Source organism: Neoarius graeffei, assembly GCF_027579695.1.
Source record: "Neoarius graeffei isolate fNeoGra1 chromosome 18 unlocalized genomic scaffold, fNeoGra1.pri SUPER_18_unloc_1, whole genome shotgun sequence".
Lineage (NCBI taxonomy): Eukaryota > Metazoa > Chordata > Actinopteri > Siluriformes > Ariidae > Neoarius > Neoarius graeffei.
The window spans coordinates 180,411-196,442 of NW_026869982.1; the positions used below are offsets into that span (position 1 = coordinate 180,411).

The window sequence follows — 16,032 nt, forward strand, 5'->3', positions numbered from 1 at the left end:
CCAGAAGGAAAATTCTTGCCTTGCGACCAGAAGGAAAATTCAAACAGATTTCTGCAAGAAGACAAAATAAAATGCTTACAGTACCTGGTATTCCTAGGCAGTCTCCCACTCAAGTACTAAACAGGCCCAACTCTGTTTAGCTTCTGAGATCAGACGGGATCAGGCGTTGTCAGAGTGGTTTGGCCATAAGCAACAGTTAGTTGGAAATGTGCCGTTTTTCTTGCCTTGCCTTGCGACCAGAAGGAAAATTCTTGCCTTGCGACCAGAAGGAAAATTCAAACAGATTTCTGCAAGAAGACAAAATAAAATGCTTACAGTACCTGGTATTCCTAGGCAGTCTCCCACTCAAGTACTAACCAAGCCCAACTCTGTTTAGCTTCTGAGATCAGACGGGATCAGGCGTTGTCAGAGTGGTTTGGCCATAAGCAGCAGTTAGTTGGAAATGTGCCGTTTTTCTTGCCTTGCCTTGCGACCAGAAGGAAAATTCTTGCCTTGCGACCAGAAGGAAAATTCAAACAGATTTCTGCAAGAAGACAAAATAAAATGCTTACAGTACCTGGTATTCCTAGGCAGTCTCCCACTCAAGTACTAACCAGGCCCAACTCTGTTTAGCTTCTGAAATCAGACGGGATCAGGCGTTGTCAGAGTGGTTTGGCCATAAGCAACAGTTTGCTGGAAATGTGCCGTTTTTCTTGCCTTGCCTTGTGACCAGAAGGAAAATTCTTGCCTTGCGAGCAGAAGGAAAATTCAAACAGATTTCTGCAAGAAGACAAAATAAAATGCTTACAGTACCTGGTATTCCTAGGCAGTCACCCACTCAAGTACTAACCAGGCCCAACTCTGTTTAGTTTCTCAGATCAGACAGGATCAGGCATTGTCAGAGTGGTTTGGACATAAGCAATAGTCTGGAAATGTGCCGTATTTCTTGCCTTGCCTAGCGCCCAGAAGGAAAATTCTTGCCTTGCGACCAGAAGGAAAACTCAAACAGATTTCTGCAAGAAGACAAAATAAAATGCTTACAGTACCTGGTATTCCTAGGCAGTCTCCCACTCAAGTACTAAACAGGCCCAACTCTGTTTAGTTTCTGAGATCTGACAGGATCAGGCGTTGTCAGAGTGGTTTGGCCGTAAGCAACAGCTTGGTGGAAATGTGCCGTTTTTCTTGCCTTGCGACCAGAAGGAAAATTCTTGCCTTGCGACCAGAAGGAAAATTCAAACAGATTTCTGCAAGAAGACAAAATAAAATGCTTACAGTACCTGGCATTCCTAGGCAGTCTCCCACTCAAGTACTAACCAGGCCCAACTCTGTTTAGCTTCGGAAATCAGACGGGATCAGGCGTTGTCAGAGTGGTTTGGCCGTAAGCAACAGTTTGCTGGAAATGTGCCGTTTTTCTTGCATTGCCTTGCCTTGCGCCCAGAAGGAAAATTCTTGCCTTGCGACCAGAAGGAAAATTCAAACAGATTTCTGCAAGAAGACAAAATAAAATGCTTACAGTACCTGGTATTCCTAGGCAGTCTCCCACTCAAATACTAACCAGGCCCAACTCTGTTTAGCTTCTGAGATCAGACGGGATCAGGCGTTGTCAGAGTGGTTTGGCCATAAGCAACAGTTTGCTGGAAATGTGCCGTTTTTCTTGCCTTGCCTTGCCTTGCGCCCAGAAGGAAAATTCTTGCCTTGCGACCAGAAGGAAAATTCAAACAGATTTCTGCAAGAAGACAAAATAAAATGCTTACAGTACCTGGTATTCCTAGGCAGTCTCCCACTCAAGTACTAACCAAGCCCAACTCTGTTTAGCTTCTGAGATCAGACGGGATCAGGCGTTGTCAGAGTGGTTTGGCCATAAGCAGCAGTTAGTTGGAAATGTGCCATTTTTCTTGCCTTGCCTTGCCTTGCGCCCAGAAGGAAAATTCTTGCCTTGCGACCAGAAGGAAAATTCAAACAGATTTCTGCAAGAAGACAAAATAAAATGCTTACAGTACCTGGTATTCCTAGGCAGTCTCCCACTCAAGTACTAACCAGGCCCAACTCTGTTTAGCTTCTGAGATCAGACGGGATCAGGCGTTGTCAGAGTGGTTTGGCCATAAGCAACAGTTAGTTGGAAATGTGCCGTTTTTCTTGCCTTCCCTAGCCTTGCGCCCAGAAGGAAAATTCTTGCCTTGCGACCAGAAGGAAAATTCAAACAGATTTCTGCAAGAAGACAAAATAAAATGCTTACAGTACCTGGTATTCGTAGGCAGTCTCCCACTCAAGTACTAACCAGGCCCAACTCTGTTTAGCTTCTGAGATCAGACGGGATCAGGCGTTGTCAGAGTTGTTTGGCCATAAGCAAAAGTTAGTTGGAAATGTGCCGTTTTTCTTGCCTTGCCTTGCGACCAGAAGGAAAATTCTTGCCTTGCGAGCAGAAGGAAAATTCAAACAGATTTCTGCAAGAAGACAAAATAAAATGCTTACAGTACCTGGTATTCCTAGGCAGTCTCCCACTCAAGTACTAACCAGGACCAACTCTATTTAGCTTCTGAAATCAGACAGGATCAGGCGTTGTCAGAGTGGTTTGGCCATAAGCAACAGTTTGCTGGAAATGTGCCGTTTTTCTTGCCTTGCCTTGCGACCAGAAGGAAAATTCTTGCCTTGCGAGCAGAAGGAAAATTCAAACAGATTTCTGCAAGAAGACAAAATAAAATGCTTACAGTACCTGGTATTCCTAGGCAGTCGCCCACTCAAGTACTAACCAGGCCCAACTCTGTTTAGCTTCTCAGATCAGACAGGATCAGGCATTGTCAGAGTGGTTTGGACATAAGCAATAGTCTGGAAATGTGCCGTATTTCTTGCCTTGCCTTGCGCCCAGAAGGAAAATTCTTGCCTTGCGACCAGAAGGAAAATTCAAACAGATTTCTGCAAGAAGACAAAATAAAATGCTTACAGTACCTGGTATTCCTAGGCAGTCTCCCACTCAAGTACTAACCAGGCCCAACTCTGTTTAGCTTCTCAGATCAAACAGGATCAGGCATTGTCAGAGTGGTTTGGCCATAAGCAACTGTTTGGAAATGTGCCGTTTTTCTTGCCTTGCCTTGCGACCAGAAGGAAAATTCTTGCTTTGCGAGCAGAAGGAAAATTCAAACAGATTTCTGCAAGAAGACAAAATAAAATGCTTACAGTACCTGGTATTCCTAGGCAGTCGCCCACTCAAGTACTAACCAGGCCCAACTCTGTTTAGCTTCTCAGATCAGACAGGATCAGGCATTGTCAGAGTGGTTTGGACATAAGCAATAGTCTGGAAATGTGCCGTATTTCTTGCCTTGCCTTGCGCCCAGAAGGAAAATTCTTGCCTTGCGACCAGAAGGAAAATTCAAACAGATTTCTGCAAGAAGACAAAATAAAATGCTTACAGTACCTGGTATTCCTAGGCAGTCTCCCACTCAAGTACTAACCAGGCCCAACTCTGTTTAGCTTCTGAGATCAGACGGGATCAGGCGTTGTCAGAGTGGTTTGGCCATAAGCAACAGTTAGTTGGAAATGTGCCGTTTTTCTTGCCTTGCCTTGCGACCAGAAGGAAAATTCTTGCCTTGCGACCAAAAGGAAAATTCAAACAGATTTCTGCAAGAAGACAAAATAAAATGCTTACAGTACCTGGTATTACTAGGCAGTCTCCCACTCAAGTACTAAACAGGCCCAACTCTGTTTAGTTTCTGAGATCTGACAGGATCAGGCGTTGTCAGAGTGGTTTGGCCGTAAGCAACAGCTTGTTGGAAATGTGCCGTTTTTCTTGCCTTGCGACCAGAAGGAAAATTCTTGCCTTGTGACCAGAAGGAAAATTCAAACAGATTTCTGCAAGAAGACAAAATAAAATGCTTACAGTACCTGGTATTACTAGGCAGTCTCCCACTCAAGTACTAAACAGGCCCAACTCTGTTTAGTTTCTGAGATCTGACAGGATCAGGCGTTGTCAGAGTGGTTTGGCCGTAAGCAACAGCTTGTTGGAAATTTGCCGTTTTTCTTGCCTTGCGACCAGAAGGAAAATTCTTGCCTTGCGACCAGAAGGAAAATTCAAACAGATTTCTGCAAGAAGACAAAATAAAATGCTTACAGTACCTGGTATTCCTAGGCAGTCTCCCACTCAAGTATTAACCAGGCCCAACTCTGTTTAGCTTCTGAAATCAGACGGGATCAGGCGTTGTCAGAGTGGTTTGGCCATAAGCAACAGTTTGCTGGAAATGTGCCGTTTTTCTTGCCTTGCCTTGCGACCAGAAGGAAAATTCTTGCCTTGCGAGCAGAAGGAAAATTCAAACAGATTTCTGCAAGAAGACAAAATAAAATGATTACAGTACCTGGTATTCCTAGGCAGTCTCCCACTCAAGTACTAACCAGGCCCAACTCTGTTTAGCTTCTGAGATCAGACGGGATCAGGCGTTGTCAGAGTGGTTTGGCCATAAGCAACAGTTAGTTGGAAATGTGCTGTTTTTCTTGCCTTGCCTTGCCTTGCGCCCAGAAGGAAAATTCTTGCCTTGCGACCAGAAGGAAAATTCAAACAGATTTCTGCAAGAAGACAAAATAAAATGCTTACAGTACCTGGTATTCCTAGGCAGTCTCCCACTCAAGTACTAACCAGGCCCAACTCTGTTTAGCTTCTGAGATCAGACGGGATCAGGCGTTTTCAGAGTGGTTTGGCCATAAGCAGCAGTTAGTTGGAAATGTGCCGTTTTTCTTGCCTTGCCTTGCGACCAGAAGGAAAATTCTTGCCTTGCGACCAGAAGGAAAATTCAAACAGATTTCTGCAAGAAGACAAAATAAAATGATTACAGTACCTGGTATTACTAGGCAGTCTCCCACTCAAGTACTAAACAGGCCCAACTCTGTTTAGTTTCTGAGATCTGACAGGATCAGGCGTTGTCAGAGTGGTTTGGCCGTAAGCAACAGCTTGTTGGAAATCAGCCGTTTTTCTTGCCTTGCGACCAGAAGGAAAATTCTTGCCTTGCGACCAGAAGGAAAATTCAAACAGATTTCTGCAAGAAGACAAAATAAAATGCTTACAGTACCTGGTATTCCTAGGCAGTCTCCCACTCAAATACTAACCAGGCCCAACTCTGTTTAGCTTCTGAGATCAGACGGGATCAGGCGTTGTCAGAGTGGTTTGGCCATAAGCAACAGTTAGTTGGAAATGTGCCGTTTTTCTTGCCTTGCCTTGCGACCAGAAGGAAAATTCTTGCCTTGCGACCAGAAGGAAAATTCAAACAGATTTCTGCAAGAAGACAAAATAAAATGCTTACAGTACCTGGTATTCCTAGGCAGTCTCCCACTCAAGTACTAACCAGGCCCAACTCTGTTTAGCTTCTGAGATCAGACAGGACCAGGCGTTGTCAGAGTGGTTTGGCCATAAGCAACAGTTAGTTGGAAATGTGCCGTTTTTCTTGCCTTGCCTTGCGACCAGAAGTAAAATTCTTGCCTTGCGACCAGAAGGAAAATTCAAACAGATTTCTGCAAGAAGACAAAATAAAATGCTTACAGTACCTGGTATTACTAGGCAGTCTCCCACTCAAGTACTAAACAGGCCCAACTCTGTTTAGTTTCTGAGATCTGACAGGATCAGGCGTTGTAAGAGTGGTTTGGCCGTAAGCAACAGCTTGTTGGAAATGTGCCGTTTTTCTTGCCTTGCGACCAGAAGGAAAATTCTTGCCTTGCGACCAGAAGGAAAATTCAAACAGATTTCTGCAAGAAGACAAAATAAAATGCTTACAGTACCTGGTATTCCTAGGCAGTCTCCCACTCAAGTACTAACCAGGCCCAACTCTGTTTAGCTTCTGAAATCAGACGGGATCAGGCGTTGTCAGAGTGGTTTGGCCGTAAGCAACAGTTTGCTGGAAATGTGCCGTTTTTCTTGCCTTGCCTTGCGACCAGAAGGAAAATTCTTGCCTTGCGAGCAGAAGGAAAATTCAAACAGATTTCTGCAAGAAGACAAAATAAAATGCTTACAGTACCTGGTATTCCTAGGCAGTCGCCCACTCAAGTACTAACCAGGCCCAACTCTGTTTAGCTTCTCAGATCAGACAGGATCAGGCATTGTCAGAGTGGTTTGGACATAAGCAATAGTCTGGAAATGTGCCGTATTTCTTGCCTTGCCTTGCGCCCAGAAGGAAAATTCTTGCCTTGCGACCAGAAGGAAAATTCAAACAGATTTCTGCAAGAAGACAAAATAAAATGCTTACAGTACCTGGTATTCCTAGGCAGTCACCCACTCAAGTACTAACCAGGCCCAACTCTGTTTAGCTTCTCAGATCAGACAGGATCAGGCATTGTCAGAGTGGTTTGGACATAAGCAATAGTCTGGAAATGTGCCGTATTTCTTGCCTTGCCTTGCGCCCAGAAGGAAAATTCTTGCCTTGCGACCAGAAGGAAAATTCAAACAGATTTCTGCAAGAAGACAAAATAAAATGCTTACAGTACCTGGTATTCCTAGGCAGTCTCCCACTCAAGTACTAACCAGGCCCAACTCTGTTTAGCTTCTGAGATCAGACGGGATCAGGCGTTGTCAGAGTGGTTTGGCCATAAGCAACAGTTAGTTGGAAATGTGCCGTTTTTCTTGCCTTGCCTTGCGACCAGAAGGAAAATTCTTGCCTTGCGACCAGAAGGAAAATTCAAACAGATTTCTGCAAGAAGACAAAATAAAATGCTTACAGTACCTGGTATTACTAGGCAGTCTCCCACTCAAGTACTAAACAGGCCCAACTCTGTTTAGTTTCTGAGATCTGACAGGATCAGGCGTTGTCAGAGTGGTTTGGCCGTAAGCAACAGCTTGTTGGAAATGTGCCGTTTTTCTTGCCTTGCGACCAGAAGGAAAATTCTTGCCTTGCGACCAGAAGGAAAATTCAAACAGATTTCTGCAAGAAGACAAAATAAAATGCTTACAGTACCTGGTATTCCTAGGCAGTCTCCCACTCAAGTACTAACCAGGCCCAACTCTGTTTAGCTTCTGAAATCAGACAGGATCAGGCGTTGTCAGAGTGGTTTAGCCGTAAGCAACAGTTTGCTGGAAATGTGCCGTTTTTCTTGCCTTGCCTTGCCTTGCGCGCAGAAGGAAAATTCTTGCCTTGCGACCAGAAGGAAAATTCAAACAGATTTCTGCAAGAAGACAAAATAAAATGCTTACAGTACCTGGTATTCCTAGGCAGTCTCCCACTCAAGTACTAACCAGGCCCAACTCTGTTTAGTTTCTGAGATCTGACAGGATCAGGCGTTGTCAGAGTGGTTTGGCCGTAAGCAACAGCTTGTTGGAAATGTGCCGTTTTTCTTGCCTTGCGACCAGAAGGAAAATTCTTGCCTTGCGACCAGAAGGAAAATGCAAACAGATTTCTGCAAGAAGACAAAATAAAATGCTTACAGTACCTGGTATTCCTAGGCAGTCTCCCACTCAAGTACTAACCAGGCCCAACTCTGTTCAGCTTCTGAAATCAGACAGGAATAGGCGTTGTCAGAGTGGTTTGGCCATAAGCAACAGTTTGCTGGAAATGTGCCGTTTTTCTTGCCTTGCCTTGCGACCAGAAGGAAAATTCTTGCCTTGCGACCAGAAGGAAAATTCAAACAGATTTCTGCAAGAAGACAAAATAAAATGCTTACAGTACCTGGTATTCCTAGGCAGTCGCCCACTCAAGTACTAACCAGGCCCAACTCTGTTTAGCTTCTCAGATCAGACAGGATCAGGCATTGTCAGAGTGGTTTGGACATAAGCAATACTCTGGAAATGTGCCGTATTTCTTGCCTTGCCTTGCGCCCAGAAGGAAAATTCTTGCCTTGCGACCAGAAGGAAAACTCAAACAGATTTCTGCAAGAAGACAAAATAAAATGCTTACAGTACCTGGTATTCCTAGGCAGTCTCCCACTCAAGTACTAACCAGGACCAACTCTGTTTAGCTTCTCAGATCAGACAGGATCAGGCATTGTCAGAGCGGTTTGGACATAAGCAATAGTCTGGAAATGTGCCGTATTTCTTGCCTTGCCTTGCGCCCAGAAGGAAAATTCTTGCCTTGCGAGCAGAAGGAAAATTCAAACAGATTTCTGCAAGAAGACAAAATAAAATGCTTACAGTACCTGGTATTCCTAGGCAGTCTCCCACTCAAGTACTAACCAGGCCCAACTCTGTTTAGCTTCTGAGATCAGACGGGATCAGGCGTTGTCAGAGTGGTTTGGCCATAAGCAACAGTTAGTTGGAAATGTGCCGTTTTTCTTGCCTTGCCTTGCGACCAGAAGGAAAATTCTTGCCTTGCGACCAGAAGGAAAATTCAAACAGATTTCTGCAAGAAGACAAAATAAAATGCTTACAGTACCTGGTATTCCTAGGCAGTCTCACACTCAAGTACTAACCAGGCCCAACTCTGTTTAGCTTCTCAGATCAGACAGGATCAGGCATTGTCAGAGTGGTTTGGACGTAAACAACAGTCTGGAAATGTGTGCCTTGCCTTGCCTTGCCTTGCCTTGCCTTGCCTTGCCTTGCCTTGCCTTGCCTTGCCTTGCCTTGCCTTGCGCCCAGAAGGAAAATTCTTGCCTTGCGACCAGAAGGAAAATTCAAACAGATTTCTGCAAGAAGACAAAATAAAATGCTTACAGTACCTGGTATTCCTAGGCAGTCTCCCACTCAAGTACTAACCAGGCCCAACTCTGTTTAGCTTCTGAGATCAGACGGGATCAGGCGTTGTCAGAGTGGTTTGGCCATAAGCAACAGTTAGTTGGAAATGTGCCATTTTTCTTGCCTTGCCTTGAGACCAGAAGGAAAATTCTTGCCTTGCGACCAGAAGGAAAATTCAAACAGATTTCTGCAAGAAGACAAAATAAAATGCTTACAGTACCTGGTATTCCTAGGCAGTCTCCCACTCAAGTACTAACCAGGCCCAACTCTGTTTAGCTTCTGAGATCAGACGGGATCAGGCGTTGTCAGAGTGGTTTGGCCATAAGCAACAGTTAGTTGGAAATGTGCCGTTTTTCTTGCCTTGCCTTGCGACCAGAAGGAAAATTCTTGCCTTGCGACCAGAAGGAAAATTCAAACAGATTTCTGCAAGAAGACAAAATAAAATGCTTACAGTACCTGGTATTACTAGGCAGTCTCCCACTCAAGTACTAAACAGGCCCAACTCTGTTTAGTTTCTGAGATCTGACAGGATCAGGCGTTGTCAGAGTGGTTTGGCCGTAAGCAACAGCTTGTTGGAAATGTGCCGTTTTTCTTGCCTTGCGACCAGAAGGAAAATTCTTGCCTTGCGACCAGAAGGAAAATTCAAACAGATTTCTGCAAGAAGACAAAATAAAATGCTTACAGTACCTGGTATTCCTAGGCAGTCTCCCACTCAAGTACTAACCAGGCCCAACTCTGTTTAGCTTCTGAAATCAGACAGGATCAGGCGTTGTCAGAGTGGTTTAGCCGTAAGCAACAGTTTGCTGGAAATGTGCCGTTTTTCTTGCCTTGCCTTGCCTTGCGCGCAGAAGGAAAATTCTTGCCTTGCGACCAGAAGGAAAATTCAAACAGATTTCTGCAAGAAGACAAAATAAAATGCTTACAGTACCTGGTATTCCTAGGCAGTCTCCCACTCAAGTACTAACCAGGCCCAACTCTGTTTAGTTTCTGAGATCTGACAGGATCAGGCGTTGTCAGAGTGGTTTGGCCGTAAGCAACAGCTTGTTGGAAATGTGCCGTTTTTCTTGCCTTGCGACCAGAAGGAAAATTCTTGCCTTGCGACCAGAAGGAAAATGCAAACAGATTTCTGCAAGAAGACAAAATAAAATGCTTACAGTACCTGGTATTCCTAGGCAGTCTCCCACTCAAGTACTAACCAGGCCCAACTCTGTTCAGCTTCTGAAATCAGACAGGAATAGGCGTTGTCAGAGTGGTTTGGCCATAAGCAACAGTTTGCTGGAAATGTGCCGTTTTTCTTGCCTTGCCTTGCGACCAGAAGGAAAATTCTTGCCTTGCGACCAGAAGGAAAATTCAAACAGATTTCTGCAAGAAGACAAAATAAAATGCTTACAGTACCTGGTATTCCTAGGCAGTCGCCCACTCAAGTACTAACCAGGCCCAACTCTGTTTAGCTTCTCAGATCAGACAGGATCAGGCATTGTCAGAGTGGTTTGGACATAAGCAATACTCTGGAAATGTGCCGTATTTCTTGCCTTGCCTTGCGCCCAGAAGGAAAATTCTTGCCTTGCGACCAGAAGGAAAACTCAAACAGATTTCTGCAAGAAGACAAAATAAAATGCTTACAGTACCTGGTATTCCTAGGCAGTCTCCCACTCAAGTACTAACCAGGACCAACTCTGTTTAGCTTCTCAGATCAGACAGGATCAGGCATTGTCAGAGCGGTTTGGACATAAGCAATAGTCTGGAAATGTGCCGTATTTCTTGCCTTGCCTTGCGCCCAGAAGGAAAATTCTTGCCTTGCGACCAGAAGGAAAACTCAAACAGATTTCTGCAAGAAGACAAAATAAAATGCTTACAGTACCTGGTATTCCTAGGCAGTCTCCCACTCAAGTACTAACCAGGACCAACTCTGTTTAGCTTCTCAGATCAGACAGGATCAGGCATTGTCAGAGCGGTTTGGACATAAGCAATAGTCTGGAAATGTGCCGTATTTCTTGCCTTGCCTTGCGCCCAGAAGGAAAATTCTTGCCTTGCGAGCAGAAGGAAAATTCAAACAGATTTCTGCAAGAAGACAAAATAAAATGCTTACAGTACCTGGTATTCCTAGGCAGTCTCCCACTCAAGTACTAACCAGGCCCAACTCTGTTTAGCTTCTGAGATCAGACGGGATCAGGCGTTGTCAGAGTGGTTTGGCCATAAGCAACAGTTAGTTGGAAATGTGCCGTTTTTCTTGCCTTGCCTTGCGACCAGAAGGAAAATTCTTGCCTTGCGACCAGAAGGAAAATTCAAACAGATTTCTGCAAGAAGACAAAATAAAATGCTTACAGTACCTGGTATTCCTAGGCAGTCTCACACTCAAGTACTAACCAGGCCCAACTCTGTTTAGCTTCTCAGATCAGACAGGATCAGGCATTGTCAGAGTGGTTTGGACGTAAACAACAGTCTGGAAATGTGCGCCTTGCCTTGCCTTGCCTTGCCTTGCCTTGCCTTGCCTTGCCTTGCCTTGCCTTGCCTTGCCTTGCCTTGCCTTGCCTTGCCTTGCCTTGCCTTGCGCAAAGAAGGAAAATTCTTGCCTTGCGAGCAGAAGGAAAATTCAAACAGATTTCTGCAAGAAGACAAAATAAAATGCTTACAGTACCTGGTATTCCTAGGCAGTCTCCCACTCAAGTACTAACGAGGACCAACTCTGTTTAGCTTCTGAGATCAGACAGGATCAGGCGTTGTCAGAGTGGTTTGGCCATAAGCAACAGTTAGTTGGAAATGTGCCGTTTTTCTTGCCTTGCCTTGCGACCAGAAGGAAAATTCTTGCCTTGCGACCAGAAGGAAAATTCAAACAGATTTCTGCAAGAAGACAAAATAAAATGCTTACAGTACCTGGTATTACTAGGCAGTCTCCAACTCAAGTACTAAACAGGCCCAACTCTGTTTAGTTTCTGAGATCTGACAGGATCAGGCGTTGTCAGAGTGGTTTGGCCGTAAGCAACAGCTTGTTGGAAATGTGCCGTTTTTCTTGCCTTGCGACCAGAAGGAAAATTCTTGCCTTGCGACCAGAAGGAAAATTCAAACAGATTTCTGCAAGAAGACAAAATAAAATGCTTACAGTACCTGGTATTCCTAGGCAGTCTCCCACTCAAGTACTAACCAGGCCCAACTCTGTTTAGCTTCTGAAATCAGACGGGATCAGGCGTTGTCAGAGTGGTTTGGCCGTAAGCAACAGTTTGCTGGAAATGTGCCGTTTTTCTTGCCTTGCCTTGCCTTGCGCGCAGAAGGAAAATTCTTGCCTTGCGACCAGAAGGAAAATTCAAACAGATTTCTGCACGAAGACAAAATAAAATGCTTACAGTACCTGGTATTCCTAGGCAGTCTCCCACTCAAGTACTAACCAGGCCCAACTCTGTTTAGTTTCTGAGATCTGACAGGATCAGGCGTTGTCAGAGTGGTTTGGCCGTAAGCAACAGCTTGTTGGAAATGTGCCGTTTTTCTTGCCTTGCGACCAGAAGGAAAATGCAAACAGATTTCTGCAAGAAGACAAAATAAAATGCTTACAGTACCTGGTATACCTAGGCAGTCTCCCACTCAAGTACTAACCAGGCCCAACTCTGTTTAGCTTCTGAAATCAGACAGGAATAGGCGTTGTCAGAGTGGCTTGGCCATAAGCAACAGTTTGCTGGAAATGTGCCGTTTTTCTTGCCTTGCCTTGCGACCAGAAGGAAAATTCTTGCCTTGCGACCAGAAGGAAAATTCAAACAGATTTATGCAAGAAGACAAAATAAAATGCTTACAGTACCTGGTATTCCTAGGCAGTCACCCACTCAAGTACTAACCAGGCCCAACTCTGTTTAGCTTCTCAGATCAGACAGGATCAGGCATTGTCAGAGTGGTTTGGACATAAGCAATAGTCTGGAAATGTGCCGTTTTTCTTGCCTTGCCTTGCGATCAGAAGGAAAATTCTTGCCTTGCGACCAGAAGGAAAATTCAAACAGATTTCTGCAAGAAGACAAAATAAAATGCTTACAGTACCTGGTATTCCTAGGCAGTCTCCCACTCAAGTACTAACCAGGCCCAACTCTGTTTAGCTTCTGACATCAGACGGGATCAGGCGTTGTCAGAGTGGTTTGGCCATAAGCAACAGTTAGTTGGAAATGTGCCGTTTTTCTTGCCTTGCCTTGCCTTGCGCCCAGAAGGAAAATTCTTGCCTTGCGAGCAGAAGGAAAATTCAAACAGATTTCTGCTAGAAGACAAAATAAAATGCTTACAGTACCTGGTATTCCTAGGCAGTCTCCCACTCAAGTACTAACCAGGCCCAACTCTGTTTAGCTTCTGAGATCAGACGGGATCAGGCGTTGTCAGAGTGGTTTGGCCGTAAGCAACAGTTAGTTGGAAATGTGCCGTTTTTCTTGCCTTGCCTTGCGACCAGAAGGAAAATTCTTGCCTTGCGAGCAGAAGGAAAATTCAAACAGATTTCTGCAAGGAGACAAAATAAAATGCTTACAGTACCTGGTATTCCTAGGCAGTCTCACACTCAAGTACTAACCAGGCCCAACTCTGTTTAGCTTCTCAGATCAGACAGGATCAGGCATTGTCAGAGTGGTTTGGACGTAAACAACAGTCTGGAAATGTGTGCCTTGCCTTGCCTTGCCTTGCCTTGCGCCCAGAAGGAAAATTCTTGCCTTGCGAGCAGAAGGAAAATTCAAACAGATTTCTGCAAGAAGACAAAATAAAATGCTTACAGTACCTGGTATTCCTAGGCAGTCTCCCACTCAAGTACTAACCAGGCCCAACTCTGTTTAGCTTCTGAGATCAGACGGGATCAGGCGTTGTCAGAGTGGTTTGGCCATAAGCAACAGTTAGTTGGAAATGTGCCGTTTTTCTTGCCTTGCCTTGCGACCAGAAGGAAAATTCTTGCCTTGCGAGCAGAAGGAAAATTCAAACAGATTTCTGCAAGGAGACAAAATAAAATGCTTACAGTACCTGGTATTCCTAGGCAGTCTCACACTCAAGTACTAACCAGGCCCAACTCTGTTTAGCTTCTCAGATCAGACAGGATCAGGCATTGTCAGAGTGGTTTGGACGTAAACAACAGTCTGGAAATGTGCGCCTTGCCTTGCCTTGCCTTGCCTTGCCTTGCCTTGCCTTGCCTTGCCTTGCCTTGCCTTGCCTTGCCTTGCCTTGCCTTGCCTTGCCTTGCCTTGCGCCCAGAAGGAAAATTCTTGCCTTGCGAGCAGAAGGAAAATTCAAACAGATTTCTGCTAGAAGACAAAATAAAATGCTTACAGTACCTGGTATTCCTAGGCAGTCTCCCACTCAAGTACTAACCAGGCCCAACTCTGTTTAGCTTCTGAGATCAGACGGGATCAGGCGTTGTCAGAGTGGTTTGGCCATAAGCAACAGTTAGTTGGAAATGTGCCGTTTTTCTTGCCTTGCCTTGCCTTGCCTTGCGCCCAGAAGGAAAATTCTTGCCTTGCGAGCAGAAGGAAAATTCAAACAGATTTCTGCTAGAAGACAAAACAAAATGCTTACAGTACCTGGTATTCCTAGGCAGTCTCCCACTCAAGTACTAACCAGGCCCAACTCTGTTTAGCTTCTGAGATCAGACGGGATCAGGCGTTGTCAGAGTGGTTTGGCCATAAGCAACAGTTAGTTGGAAATGTGCCGTTTTTCTTGCCTTGCCTTGCGACCAGAAGGAAAATTCTTGCCTTGCGAGCAGAAGGAAAATTCAAACAGATTTCTGCAAGAAGACAAAATAAAATGCTTACAGTACCTGGTATTACTAGGCAGTCTCCCACTCAAGTACTAAACAGGCCCAACTCTGTTTAGTTTCTGAGATCTGACAGGATCAGGCGTTGTCAGAGTGGTTTGGCCGTAAGCAACAGCTTGTTGGAAATGTGCCATTTTTCTTGCCTTGCGATCAGAAGGAAAATTCTTGCCTTGCGAACAGAAGGAAAATTCAAACAGATTTCTGCAAGAAGACAAAATAAAATGCTTACAGTACCTGGTATTCCTAGGCAGTCTCCCACTCAAGTACTAACCAGGCCCAACTCTGTTTAGCTTCTGACATCAGACGGGATCAGGCGTTGTCAGAGTGGTTTGGCCATAAGCAACAGTTAGTTGGAAATGTGCCGTTTTTCTTGCCTTGCCTTGCCTTGCGCCCAGAAGGAAAATTCTTGCCTTGCGAGCAGAAGGAAAATTCAAACAGATTTCTGCTAGAAGACAAAATAAAATGCTTACAGTACCTGGTATTCCTAGGCAGTCTCCCACTCAAGTACTAACCAGGCCCAACTCTGTTTAGCTTCTGAGATCAGACGGGATCAGGCATTGTCAGAGTGGTTTGGCCGTAAGCAACAGTTAGTTGGAAATGTGCCGTTTTTCTTGCCTTGCCTTGCGACCAGAAGGAAAATTCTTGCCTTGCGAGCAGAAGGAAAATTCAAACAGATTTCTGCAAGGAGACAAAATAAAATGCTTACAGTACCTGGTATTCCTAGGCAGTCTCACACTCAAGTACTAACCAGGCCCAACTCTGTTTAGCTTCTCAGATCAGACAGGATCAGGCATTGTCAGAGTGGTTTGGACGTAAACAACAGTCTGGAAATGTGCGCCTTGCCTTGCCTTGCCTTGCCTTGCCTTGCCTTGCCTTGCCTTGCCTTGCCTTGCCTTGCCTTGCCTTGCCTTGCCTTGCCTTGCCTTGCCTTGCCTTGCCTTGCCTTGCGCCCAGAAGGTAAATTCTTGCCTTGCGAGCAGAAGGAAAATTCAAACAGATTTCTGCAAGAAGACAAAATAAAATGCTTACAGTACCTGGTATTCCTAGGCAGTCTCCCACTCAAGTACTAACCAGGCCCAACTCTGTTTAGCTTCTGACATCAGACGGGATCAGGCGTTGTCAGAGTGGTTTGGCCATAAGCAACAGTTAGTTGGAAATGTGCCGTTTTTCTTGCCTTGCCTTGCGCCCAGAAGGAAAATTCTTGCCTTGCGAGCAGAAGGAAAATTCAAACAGATTTCTGCTAGAAGACAAAATAAAATGCTTACAGTACCTGGTATTCCTAGGCAGTCTCCCACTCAAGTACTAACCAGGCCCAACTCTGTTTAGCTTCTGAGATCAGACGGGATCAGGCGTTGTCAGAGTGGTTTGGCCATAAGCAACTGTTAGTTGGAAATGTGCCGTTTTTCTTGCCTTGCCTTGCGACCAGAAGGAAAATTCTTGCCGTGCGAGCAGAAGGAAAATTCAAACAGATTTCTGCAAGAAGACAAAATAAAATGCTTACAGTACCTGGTATTACTAGGCAGTCTCCCACTCAAGTACTAAACAGGCCCAACTCTGTTTAGTTTCTGAGATCTGACAGGATCAGGCGTTGTCAGAGTGGTTTGGCCGTAAGCAACAGCTTGTTGGAAATGTGCCATTTTTCTTGCCTTGCGATCAGAAG

General features: G+C 44.9%; 20 non-coding genes and 47 pseudogenes across 20 annotated transcripts; all 67 read right to left on the reverse strand.

The window, feature by feature from the left end:
* Positions 1 to 72: 72 nt before the first annotated feature.
* Positions 73 to 191, reverse strand: LOC132877989 (5S ribosomal RNA). Its single transcript, XR_009653646.1, has one exon. It is a non-coding gene; the product is annotated as a 5S ribosomal RNA (ribosomal RNA).
* Positions 192 to 308: 117 nt separating this feature from the next.
* On the reverse strand, positions 309 to 427 carry LOC132877969 (5S ribosomal RNA). Its single transcript, XR_009653626.1, has one exon. It is a non-coding gene; the product is annotated as a 5S ribosomal RNA (ribosomal RNA).
* Positions 428 to 544: 117 nt separating this feature from the next.
* On the reverse strand, positions 545 to 663 carry LOC132878128 (5S ribosomal RNA; annotated as a pseudogene).
* Positions 664 to 780: 117 nt separating this feature from the next.
* LOC132879862 (5S ribosomal RNA) lies at positions 781 to 899 on the reverse strand (annotated as a pseudogene).
* A 114-nt stretch (positions 900 to 1,013) lies between these two features.
* Positions 1,014 to 1,132, reverse strand: LOC132879406 (5S ribosomal RNA; annotated as a pseudogene).
* Positions 1,133 to 1,244: 112 nt separating this feature from the next.
* On the reverse strand, positions 1,245 to 1,363 carry LOC132879026 (5S ribosomal RNA; annotated as a pseudogene).
* A 122-nt stretch (positions 1,364 to 1,485) lies between these two features.
* LOC132878112 (5S ribosomal RNA) lies at positions 1,486 to 1,604 on the reverse strand (annotated as a pseudogene).
* A 122-nt stretch (positions 1,605 to 1,726) lies between these two features.
* Positions 1,727 to 1,845, reverse strand: LOC132877971 (5S ribosomal RNA). Its single transcript, XR_009653628.1, has one exon. It is a non-coding gene; the product is annotated as a 5S ribosomal RNA (ribosomal RNA).
* Positions 1,846 to 1,967: 122 nt separating this feature from the next.
* Positions 1,968 to 2,086, reverse strand: LOC132876870 (5S ribosomal RNA). Its single transcript, XR_009652569.1, has one exon. It is a non-coding gene; the product is annotated as a 5S ribosomal RNA (ribosomal RNA).
* Positions 2,087 to 2,208: 122 nt separating this feature from the next.
* On the reverse strand, positions 2,209 to 2,327 carry LOC132879381 (5S ribosomal RNA; annotated as a pseudogene).
* A 117-nt stretch (positions 2,328 to 2,444) lies between these two features.
* LOC132879643 (5S ribosomal RNA) lies at positions 2,445 to 2,563 on the reverse strand (annotated as a pseudogene).
* A 117-nt stretch (positions 2,564 to 2,680) lies between these two features.
* Positions 2,681 to 2,799, reverse strand: LOC132879905 (5S ribosomal RNA; annotated as a pseudogene).
* A 114-nt stretch (positions 2,800 to 2,913) lies between these two features.
* Positions 2,914 to 3,032, reverse strand: LOC132879647 (5S ribosomal RNA; annotated as a pseudogene).
* Positions 3,033 to 3,146: 114 nt separating this feature from the next.
* On the reverse strand, positions 3,147 to 3,265 carry LOC132879906 (5S ribosomal RNA; annotated as a pseudogene).
* A 114-nt stretch (positions 3,266 to 3,379) lies between these two features.
* LOC132876871 (5S ribosomal RNA) lies at positions 3,380 to 3,498 on the reverse strand. The gene has a single exon (XR_009652570.1). It is a non-coding gene; the product is annotated as a 5S ribosomal RNA (ribosomal RNA).
* Positions 3,499 to 3,615: 117 nt separating this feature from the next.
* On the reverse strand, positions 3,616 to 3,734 carry LOC132879668 (5S ribosomal RNA; annotated as a pseudogene).
* Positions 3,735 to 3,846: 112 nt separating this feature from the next.
* On the reverse strand, positions 3,847 to 3,965 carry LOC132879669 (5S ribosomal RNA; annotated as a pseudogene).
* A 112-nt stretch (positions 3,966 to 4,077) lies between these two features.
* Positions 4,078 to 4,196, reverse strand: LOC132879015 (5S ribosomal RNA; annotated as a pseudogene).
* Positions 4,197 to 4,313: 117 nt separating this feature from the next.
* On the reverse strand, positions 4,314 to 4,432 carry LOC132877977 (5S ribosomal RNA). The gene has a single exon (XR_009653634.1). It is a non-coding gene; the product is annotated as a 5S ribosomal RNA (ribosomal RNA).
* Positions 4,433 to 4,554: 122 nt separating this feature from the next.
* On the reverse strand, positions 4,555 to 4,673 carry LOC132876308 (5S ribosomal RNA). Its single transcript, XR_009652031.1, has one exon. It is a non-coding gene; the product is annotated as a 5S ribosomal RNA (ribosomal RNA).
* A 117-nt stretch (positions 4,674 to 4,790) lies between these two features.
* LOC132879878 (5S ribosomal RNA) lies at positions 4,791 to 4,909 on the reverse strand (annotated as a pseudogene).
* Positions 4,910 to 5,021: 112 nt separating this feature from the next.
* LOC132878113 (5S ribosomal RNA) lies at positions 5,022 to 5,140 on the reverse strand (annotated as a pseudogene).
* A 117-nt stretch (positions 5,141 to 5,257) lies between these two features.
* Positions 5,258 to 5,376, reverse strand: LOC132878677 (5S ribosomal RNA; annotated as a pseudogene).
* Positions 5,377 to 5,493: 117 nt separating this feature from the next.
* On the reverse strand, positions 5,494 to 5,612 carry LOC132879872 (5S ribosomal RNA; annotated as a pseudogene).
* Positions 5,613 to 5,724: 112 nt separating this feature from the next.
* LOC132877955 (5S ribosomal RNA) lies at positions 5,725 to 5,843 on the reverse strand. The gene has a single exon (XR_009653613.1). It is a non-coding gene; the product is annotated as a 5S ribosomal RNA (ribosomal RNA).
* Positions 5,844 to 5,960: 117 nt separating this feature from the next.
* Positions 5,961 to 6,079, reverse strand: LOC132879907 (5S ribosomal RNA; annotated as a pseudogene).
* Positions 6,080 to 6,193: 114 nt separating this feature from the next.
* On the reverse strand, positions 6,194 to 6,312 carry LOC132879875 (5S ribosomal RNA; annotated as a pseudogene).
* A 114-nt stretch (positions 6,313 to 6,426) lies between these two features.
* LOC132876872 (5S ribosomal RNA) lies at positions 6,427 to 6,545 on the reverse strand. The gene has a single exon (XR_009652571.1). It is a non-coding gene; the product is annotated as a 5S ribosomal RNA (ribosomal RNA).
* A 117-nt stretch (positions 6,546 to 6,662) lies between these two features.
* LOC132879671 (5S ribosomal RNA) lies at positions 6,663 to 6,781 on the reverse strand (annotated as a pseudogene).
* A 112-nt stretch (positions 6,782 to 6,893) lies between these two features.
* Positions 6,894 to 7,012, reverse strand: LOC132879027 (5S ribosomal RNA; annotated as a pseudogene).
* Positions 7,013 to 7,134: 122 nt separating this feature from the next.
* Positions 7,135 to 7,253, reverse strand: LOC132878672 (5S ribosomal RNA; annotated as a pseudogene).
* A 112-nt stretch (positions 7,254 to 7,365) lies between these two features.
* Positions 7,366 to 7,484, reverse strand: LOC132880125 (5S ribosomal RNA; annotated as a pseudogene).
* A 117-nt stretch (positions 7,485 to 7,601) lies between these two features.
* LOC132879908 (5S ribosomal RNA) lies at positions 7,602 to 7,720 on the reverse strand (annotated as a pseudogene).
* Positions 7,721 to 7,834: 114 nt separating this feature from the next.
* LOC132880121 (5S ribosomal RNA) lies at positions 7,835 to 7,953 on the reverse strand (annotated as a pseudogene).
* Positions 7,954 to 8,067: 114 nt separating this feature from the next.
* On the reverse strand, positions 8,068 to 8,186 carry LOC132876874 (5S ribosomal RNA). The gene has a single exon (XR_009652572.1). It is a non-coding gene; the product is annotated as a 5S ribosomal RNA (ribosomal RNA).
* A 117-nt stretch (positions 8,187 to 8,303) lies between these two features.
* LOC132880136 (5S ribosomal RNA) lies at positions 8,304 to 8,422 on the reverse strand (annotated as a pseudogene).
* A 164-nt stretch (positions 8,423 to 8,586) lies between these two features.
* On the reverse strand, positions 8,587 to 8,705 carry LOC132876875 (5S ribosomal RNA). The gene has a single exon (XR_009652573.1). It is a non-coding gene; the product is annotated as a 5S ribosomal RNA (ribosomal RNA).
* A 117-nt stretch (positions 8,706 to 8,822) lies between these two features.
* On the reverse strand, positions 8,823 to 8,941 carry LOC132876876 (5S ribosomal RNA). Its single transcript, XR_009652574.1, has one exon. It is a non-coding gene; the product is annotated as a 5S ribosomal RNA (ribosomal RNA).
* Positions 8,942 to 9,058: 117 nt separating this feature from the next.
* LOC132879672 (5S ribosomal RNA) lies at positions 9,059 to 9,177 on the reverse strand (annotated as a pseudogene).
* A 112-nt stretch (positions 9,178 to 9,289) lies between these two features.
* On the reverse strand, positions 9,290 to 9,408 carry LOC132879029 (5S ribosomal RNA; annotated as a pseudogene).
* Positions 9,409 to 9,530: 122 nt separating this feature from the next.
* LOC132878673 (5S ribosomal RNA) lies at positions 9,531 to 9,649 on the reverse strand (annotated as a pseudogene).
* Positions 9,650 to 9,761: 112 nt separating this feature from the next.
* LOC132880127 (5S ribosomal RNA) lies at positions 9,762 to 9,880 on the reverse strand (annotated as a pseudogene).
* A 117-nt stretch (positions 9,881 to 9,997) lies between these two features.
* LOC132879909 (5S ribosomal RNA) lies at positions 9,998 to 10,116 on the reverse strand (annotated as a pseudogene).
* A 114-nt stretch (positions 10,117 to 10,230) lies between these two features.
* LOC132880122 (5S ribosomal RNA) lies at positions 10,231 to 10,349 on the reverse strand (annotated as a pseudogene).
* A 114-nt stretch (positions 10,350 to 10,463) lies between these two features.
* Positions 10,464 to 10,582, reverse strand: LOC132880123 (5S ribosomal RNA; annotated as a pseudogene).
* A 114-nt stretch (positions 10,583 to 10,696) lies between these two features.
* LOC132876877 (5S ribosomal RNA) lies at positions 10,697 to 10,815 on the reverse strand. Its single transcript, XR_009652575.1, has one exon. It is a non-coding gene; the product is annotated as a 5S ribosomal RNA (ribosomal RNA).
* A 117-nt stretch (positions 10,816 to 10,932) lies between these two features.
* On the reverse strand, positions 10,933 to 11,051 carry LOC132880137 (5S ribosomal RNA; annotated as a pseudogene).
* A 189-nt stretch (positions 11,052 to 11,240) lies between these two features.
* LOC132879646 (5S ribosomal RNA) lies at positions 11,241 to 11,359 on the reverse strand (annotated as a pseudogene).
* A 117-nt stretch (positions 11,360 to 11,476) lies between these two features.
* On the reverse strand, positions 11,477 to 11,595 carry LOC132879874 (5S ribosomal RNA; annotated as a pseudogene).
* Positions 11,596 to 11,707: 112 nt separating this feature from the next.
* On the reverse strand, positions 11,708 to 11,826 carry LOC132877957 (5S ribosomal RNA). Its single transcript, XR_009653614.1, has one exon. It is a non-coding gene; the product is annotated as a 5S ribosomal RNA (ribosomal RNA).
* Positions 11,827 to 11,948: 122 nt separating this feature from the next.
* Positions 11,949 to 12,067, reverse strand: LOC132878674 (5S ribosomal RNA; annotated as a pseudogene).
* An 86-nt stretch (positions 12,068 to 12,153) lies between these two features.
* LOC132881224 (5S ribosomal RNA) lies at positions 12,154 to 12,272 on the reverse strand (annotated as a pseudogene).
* Positions 12,273 to 12,389: 117 nt separating this feature from the next.
* Positions 12,390 to 12,508, reverse strand: LOC132879876 (5S ribosomal RNA; annotated as a pseudogene).
* A 114-nt stretch (positions 12,509 to 12,622) lies between these two features.
* Positions 12,623 to 12,741, reverse strand: LOC132878344 (5S ribosomal RNA; annotated as a pseudogene).
* A 122-nt stretch (positions 12,742 to 12,863) lies between these two features.
* Positions 12,864 to 12,982, reverse strand: LOC132876366 (5S ribosomal RNA). Its single transcript, XR_009652086.1, has one exon. It is a non-coding gene; the product is annotated as a 5S ribosomal RNA (ribosomal RNA).
* Positions 12,983 to 13,099: 117 nt separating this feature from the next.
* On the reverse strand, positions 13,100 to 13,218 carry LOC132880138 (5S ribosomal RNA; annotated as a pseudogene).
* Positions 13,219 to 13,337: 119 nt separating this feature from the next.
* LOC132876879 (5S ribosomal RNA) lies at positions 13,338 to 13,456 on the reverse strand. The gene has a single exon (XR_009652577.1). It is a non-coding gene; the product is annotated as a 5S ribosomal RNA (ribosomal RNA).
* A 117-nt stretch (positions 13,457 to 13,573) lies between these two features.
* On the reverse strand, positions 13,574 to 13,692 carry LOC132880139 (5S ribosomal RNA; annotated as a pseudogene).
* A 189-nt stretch (positions 13,693 to 13,881) lies between these two features.
* On the reverse strand, positions 13,882 to 14,000 carry LOC132876880 (5S ribosomal RNA). Its single transcript, XR_009652578.1, has one exon. It is a non-coding gene; the product is annotated as a 5S ribosomal RNA (ribosomal RNA).
* A 127-nt stretch (positions 14,001 to 14,127) lies between these two features.
* LOC132876881 (5S ribosomal RNA) lies at positions 14,128 to 14,246 on the reverse strand. Its single transcript, XR_009652579.1, has one exon. It is a non-coding gene; the product is annotated as a 5S ribosomal RNA (ribosomal RNA).
* Positions 14,247 to 14,363: 117 nt separating this feature from the next.
* On the reverse strand, positions 14,364 to 14,482 carry LOC132879673 (5S ribosomal RNA; annotated as a pseudogene).
* Positions 14,483 to 14,594: 112 nt separating this feature from the next.
* LOC132878346 (5S ribosomal RNA) lies at positions 14,595 to 14,713 on the reverse strand (annotated as a pseudogene).
* Positions 14,714 to 14,835: 122 nt separating this feature from the next.
* On the reverse strand, positions 14,836 to 14,954 carry LOC132877920 (5S ribosomal RNA). The gene has a single exon (XR_009653579.1). It is a non-coding gene; the product is annotated as a 5S ribosomal RNA (ribosomal RNA).
* Positions 14,955 to 15,071: 117 nt separating this feature from the next.
* Positions 15,072 to 15,190, reverse strand: LOC132880140 (5S ribosomal RNA; annotated as a pseudogene).
* A 204-nt stretch (positions 15,191 to 15,394) lies between these two features.
* LOC132878347 (5S ribosomal RNA) lies at positions 15,395 to 15,513 on the reverse strand (annotated as a pseudogene).
* Positions 15,514 to 15,630: 117 nt separating this feature from the next.
* Positions 15,631 to 15,749, reverse strand: LOC132876882 (5S ribosomal RNA). Its single transcript, XR_009652580.1, has one exon. It is a non-coding gene; the product is annotated as a 5S ribosomal RNA (ribosomal RNA).
* Positions 15,750 to 15,866: 117 nt separating this feature from the next.
* Positions 15,867 to 15,985, reverse strand: LOC132879675 (5S ribosomal RNA; annotated as a pseudogene).
* Positions 15,986 to 16,032: the final 47 nt, after the last annotated feature.